This window comes from Rhinolophus sinicus, chromosome 8 (genome assembly GCF_057876585.1).
Source record: "Rhinolophus sinicus isolate RSI-liver-muscle chromosome 8, RSI-T2T, whole genome shotgun sequence".
NCBI lineage: Eukaryota > Metazoa > Chordata > Mammalia > Chiroptera > Rhinolophidae > Rhinolophus > Rhinolophus sinicus.
In genome coordinates this window covers 70,510,785-70,516,786 of record NC_142508.1, presented here as the reverse complement: position 1 = coordinate 70,516,786, position 6,002 = coordinate 70,510,785, and the positions used below count along the sequence as shown (strand labels likewise).

Here is a 6,002-nt window from a genome sequence, read left to right as displayed (position 1 = left end):
GGCTAGGTCTTATTTTTGGGGAAGGAGGGTATATATTTCATAATTCATGCAACTCATTTTGAGAAATACCACTGTAATTATTTCACTTCTCTCACAGGTCTTAGCATTTTTGCCGTAAAAATGTCTGGTATACATATTATCAGTAAGCCAGAGGAAGGTGTATGTGTGTGGGGGGAAACGCACAGCCTGTGTCCACTGACCTCCGTTCCCTGACAACATATCTGTAGGCCCCTTGAAGTGCCAGATCAGAAGCCTGCCCCTCAGGCCTATAGCTCCTGGACAAGCAAATGGGCCTCTTCCTCAGACAGACTGGGCATGTTTCCGTCTGCTCTCTGTGCAGTGCCCTGGGGTGATAGTCTGCCAAGAACTGTCTCTCGATTGTTCTTGTCTCAAGGGACCCCCGAACCCCATCCTAGCCTTCAGAGCCAGGTGACGAAGGGATGTGCCCTGAGCTGCAGCCACAAAACTTGGGATGCCAGATGTGTGCAGAAGCTCCTCTCTGGGAGATACTGGCACTGCAGAATGAGGCAGTAGAGGAGTCAAAGGTGGTACCCTCTGAGAAATGAATGAATGAATGAATGAATGAATGAATGAATAAATAAATAAATAAATAAATAAATGAAATAGGGGGGGAAAGATGTTTCCCAGCAGCTTTAACAAGACAGAGACATACTGAGAAGATGGTGCCCACCAGCCTCTGCTCTAGGAGCGTATTCCAGCAGGCCCCTGCCCCTCAATCTGATGCTTTCAAATTAGCAAATGAGTCTCTTTCACATAAAATCTGAACACTTTTCAAAGGCTGTTTCTGCTCTGAGCCCTGGGGTGAGTGTCTAACATGGGCACTTTGAGGGCCTTTTCTCAATTTACACAACTCCTTGGGTCTCATGGATACAAGCCCTATTGGTTTTCAAAACTAGACGGTTAGCTCAGTTAGTTATAGTGTGATATTCCTAACAGCAGGGTTGCTGGTTTGATCCTGCATGGGATGGTGTGAGCTGTGCCCTCCACAATTAGATTGAAACAACTACTTGACTTGGAGCTCATGGGTCCTGGAAAAACACACTTAAAAATAAAAAAAATAATAAAAAAAATAAACCACTAGGTGTTTTTTTTTGGGTCATATCTCAGGTATAAATCTTAACAGTTGGGGTGCCCAAGGTGGGGTACAAACCCTTTGCTCCTTAGTAAGAAGCTCAGGGTTTTCAGTTCCCTCCTAACTGTGAATCAACCATGAGTTGGGGTGGGAGGGGTGGTTGTGGTTCATTAGGAGGTTGTGTCTCAGCCTTTCCTACCTGCTTTGATGTGTTTGTTCGTTTTTCTCATTTTCCTGATGTGAAGTAGTCATTCCACTTGTTTTCAGTTTAGGTTTTTTGTCTTTTTTTCCAGATGAAGTTGTTCCACGTGCAGCTGTAGATTACCTGTGTCCATGGGAGGAGGTGAGTTCAGGCTGATCCTATGTCACTATCTTGAACCGGCTCTTGGCTCTTCTCATATGTACTAGTTTGAGTTCCTGAGAAATAGACAACAAGATAGGGTTAGACATGCAAGGGATTTATTGGGCAAGAGAGTAGGAGAAGGTGAGGAGAATCTTCAGAATAAAATACAGATCTGACTCCTATGAAAGGAGAGACAGAAGGAAGGGTAATTGTGTCAGGAAAAATCTCAAACTGTAGCACAGTTCTAAGAAAGTTCCAACAAGGTCATTGGGGATTCTCAAGCTAAAATCAGTCATTGAAGGAGTTCATCTCACCAGATAACTGTTTAGTAAGCCCACCAGGCTCCACCATTGGCTTAGAGCAGCCCACATGGTGCTTAGCCTCGGTGTAAACTTGATGAAGAATACAGAAGGAGTATTGACAGCTGGAGTCTGCATATCTGCAACAGGACATATGGGCAACACATTGCCATGATTGCCATGTTATCAATACCTCTTTGTTTCCTGTACTTTTGTTCTCATATATCCAGATTCTCTAATGCAATGTTTTAATTATAATACAAAGGATATAGACACTTTTAAGACCCCTCCTGAATATTTCCAAATGATACACCATCCAGGGGATCAAGGTAGATGTGTTCATCCACAGGGATTAAATGTACCTTATTATACATGTGCCCTTATCGGATTGTATCATCATTATTAGTTTCAGTCTTTATGAGTTTGAGAATCATAAAGTGATATTCAGGATTGATTTCGGAGCTGTGTTTTCTGACTATTTTTGCATATGCTTAGGGCATAGTGGGAACAGAAACTCAGTCCTTAGTATATATTAGCATTTGGACCCAAGGGTTCCATTCCTTTATGACATAGTACTTGCCTTTCCCTGTGGCCTGATTAGGCTTAGAGCCAGTCCTGTTCTTTAATTCTGCTGGCTTCTGCTCCTCTTGATGATCTGTTCATTCATTCACTGCTGTCCTGGGGCAGTGTTAGGTGAACATATGGAAGATCCCGCCTTTGGAGGATTGAAAACAACAGCAACAGCAGGCCTACTGGTGGGGAAGCGGCATCTTGTTTGTTAAAGTCAACCCTCTTCCCCCTGAATCAGCCCCAGGCAGAGGGGCCACACAGCCCAGAATGTCAGAAAACATGGAGTGTCTCAGACCGTCACCAAGATTGGCAGAAAGGCAGCCTTTGCCTCGGGGATGTCACTGCAGAGCCTGATGGTTCTTTGTAATTAATCAACTGCTTTAGTGAGGGCATCAGGCTGTATCAGGAAGAGTGAATAAGGAGAGAACTTCACATGCGTGCAGAGGAAAGTAGAATTATTCTCAAAGATGATACCACCCTGCTATGTCCTCTCCAGAGAAATGGGTATCTGCATACACAAAGAAAATCTAAGTGCTTTCCATGGTTCTTCAGCTTTTAGGTCACTAGCTTTAGGTATAACCTTAGGCAAAGTTGGGTCTTGGTTTCGTTCACTGTAAAATGAAGCAGCTGAAAATGAGATCCCTAAGAATCCTTCCAGATTTAGTAATCTGTGGCCTCTAGCAACATCTCCCATCTCCTTCAGTTTGATGCCTCTTCCTTTCTGACCCACCTAACCTTAGGGTCATTTGAATGATTTCTCCTTCATCTCTTCACCTAGTACAGTTTTGACAGGTGTTGTAGTCAGCTCGAGCTGCCACAATACAATACCAGAGTTTGGGTAATTTAAATAACAGAAATTTATTTCTCAATGTTCTGGAGGCTGGCAAGTCCAAGATCAGAGTGCCGGCTGTGTAGGTGTTGGTCTGAGGCCTCTTGGCTTGTAGTCGGCAGCCTACTCACGATGTCCCCACATTGAAGAGAGCGAGGGAGCTCTGCTTTCTCTTCCTCTTCTTACGAAGACACCAATCCTGCCAGATAAGGACCTCATTCTTATGCTCTCATGTAACCTTAATTACCTCCTCAAGAGCCTATCTCCAAATATAGTCACTTGGGGATTAGGGCTTTAATATAGACATTTTGAAGAGATGCAATTCAATCCATAGCAAGAGGGGTTAAAGGAGCTACTAGGAGTCACAATTATGGTGTGTTTCAGTCACCCCTCAAACATGGCTTTTTCGTGCCTCCTATCTTCAGTACATTCCATTTCCCTGTCTAAAATGCTTCCTCCAGAACTTTTATTTCCCTAACTTGTAAATTCTTATTTATCTTATAAGAGTCAATCAAACACAACTCGCTGGAATTTTTCCTTGAATTCATCTCCACGCAGTGCGGCTCACATTCCTTCTCTATGGTCCTGCATTCATTTATATTCATTTTACAATTAACACTTGTTCCCTTGTCTTAGGGATAATGCCAGCCCCTTTCTTTTTCTTCTTTTAAATTATCTAGTTAAATGTAATTACTATGACAGCTGAGATACTGTTTCACTCAACATTTTATGAAATAGAGGAAGCTGTGGTTTTTTTTGTTTGGGGATGAATGAGCCTGGCTCTCATGACAAGAGACAGTGTCAACCAGTTACTGTAAATAAATTAAGCTGAACACTTTTTTTTGTGAGCAAATCATCTCCCCAAAATAATTCACCATGACTAATACCTTCATTTCTATATCTGGGTTTTCAGTTGTTGCTGATAATACTAATCTCTCGACAAAATATGGTAGTAAAGACTAGACTGTTTGCCTATCAAATAATTCGAGTTTAGTGTTATTTTTTTCTGTGAGAATATTATTTCTGTCTTTTACTTTCCTTTAATAACTATGTGTATGGTCAGATTTTTAAAAAATAAAATAGTTTTCCTGAAAATAAATGAAATACACATTTATAGAAATAAAAATGTTTTAAAATGATTAGCAAAAAGATTGTGTTTAGAAATCTTCTCTGAATAACCAAGATCCTCCATAGGTTTAGGGTCCTTTTTCATTCACAGTGTTTAATTCTGCTCTCTATTGTTCTCTTTCATCCTTGATAAATTTAGCAGAGGATTTTCTTTTCTTTTTATTTTTTATTTTTATTTTTCAGTTTTTTTAAAGGACCAGTTTTAGGTTTAGTTGATCATCTCTATTGTTTTGTTTGTTTGTTTGTTTTTTGTGTTTTTTTATTTATTTTCTTCTTTTCTATATTCTCTGGATTCACTCTGGTTATTATTATTATTATTTTTTTTTTTTAAATGAATTTTGAGTCTGTGCCATATGTCTGTTTTTCTTTTTCTCCTTTCCATCCCTACCACACGGCATCTGGGCTGTGGCAGAATCTGGGTGGGAGTGGCCATCAATTAAGGGGAAATGGATATTTGTTAAGGCAGTGTTGTTATATTCCATGAAGCCACCTCAGATTTCCTGGGTGCTTATATTGGATTTTTCTGGGGGAGTAATTTGCACAGCAATACCAACTTTACAGATTGTAAGATTGAGGTTTAGATGGCTTAAGAGATATTTGTAAATTCACACAATTAGGAAATGCTGGTGCTATGGATCAAAAGAAGTGCTGAAGACAAAAAAAAAAAAAAAAAGAAAACTAGATGCGGCACAATGTTTCAGGGTAAACTGTGATAAGTAAGAATAAGAGACAAGCTCTAAGTCTACAGATGGAGAAATTAGAAACAGAGTCCAGGAACTATGTGGAACTAGGGGGATAATTGCCTTCAGTGGGTTATAATGCACAAGGTGCCGTGGGATAAGTAGATGGGGCAGCATGAGGCTAGGGCTTGGGGTATTGCCTCGTCACTGTGACACTGAATTACAAAATTGTTTGTGTTTCCTAAAATTGACAGTCCCTGACTTATCTTTGGAAGCTGACTTTGACTTCAATTTTGAAATGCCCAGAGAGTAATAATTGGAAACCTAACTCAGACAAATGCATGTTTGTCAGATTGTACTGCTCAGATATGTTTGCCTATATGTGAGGTTAGAGATGAGTTCTGTAGTTGACGATCCTAAAACAGGCTCTCTGAAATGGCGTCGCACCTAAAACAGCAGGAACACCTTCCTCAGAGCTCTTTGTGGTTTTAAATATACCTAGCATGTATAGTACAGAGACTATTATATAGATTTCTAGTTTCCACACATTGTATGCACACACACACACACACACACACACACGCACGCACGCACACACATATACACACACACACACACACCTGTTTCTTGGCCTGGTTCGGGAATTTATTTCCCATATGCTTCATTTTCTGGCTTTCTAATGGTTCATTTTATGATATGATATTGTTTCACACATGAATGAATTGAAAGACATAAGAGGCAATCTGCCTGCTGTGAATTTCCTCCTTAATCCCTCGCCTTTCTCAGTGTCCTTGCATTGTAACCTCCATAACCAAGTGCCAAGATAGATTTTTTTTTTCATGGCTTGGTATTTACACTCCGTCTGCACTTCCACTCTACCCCACCCTCAAAGAGAACATTTGGACTTAGTTCAGAGTTCTGAAAGAATATTTGCATTGTAGATTCCCTTTTAACATTTGCAGTGAAAATAATGAGAGACAACTCATTCCCTAATGCTCCCAGTGCAGAGTATTTGCGTAAAATTAATTAGAGAAGAATCCATGTTGTATATACTCCACTT

At 40.4% G+C, this 6,002-nt stretch overlaps 1 long non-coding RNA gene across 1 annotated transcript in view; it reads left to right on the top strand.

The window, feature by feature from the left end:
* The first annotated feature begins 1,383 nt into the window (after positions 1-1,383).
* LOC148757601 (uncharacterized) overlaps positions 1,384-6,002 on the top strand; it is a 476,408-nt gene continuing 471,789 nt past the window's right edge. The window contains exon 1 of the long non-coding RNA XR_016022233.1: positions 1,384-1,436. This is a non-coding gene — a long non-coding RNA (uncharacterized LOC148757601). The remainder of the gene's footprint in view (positions 1,437-6,002) is intronic.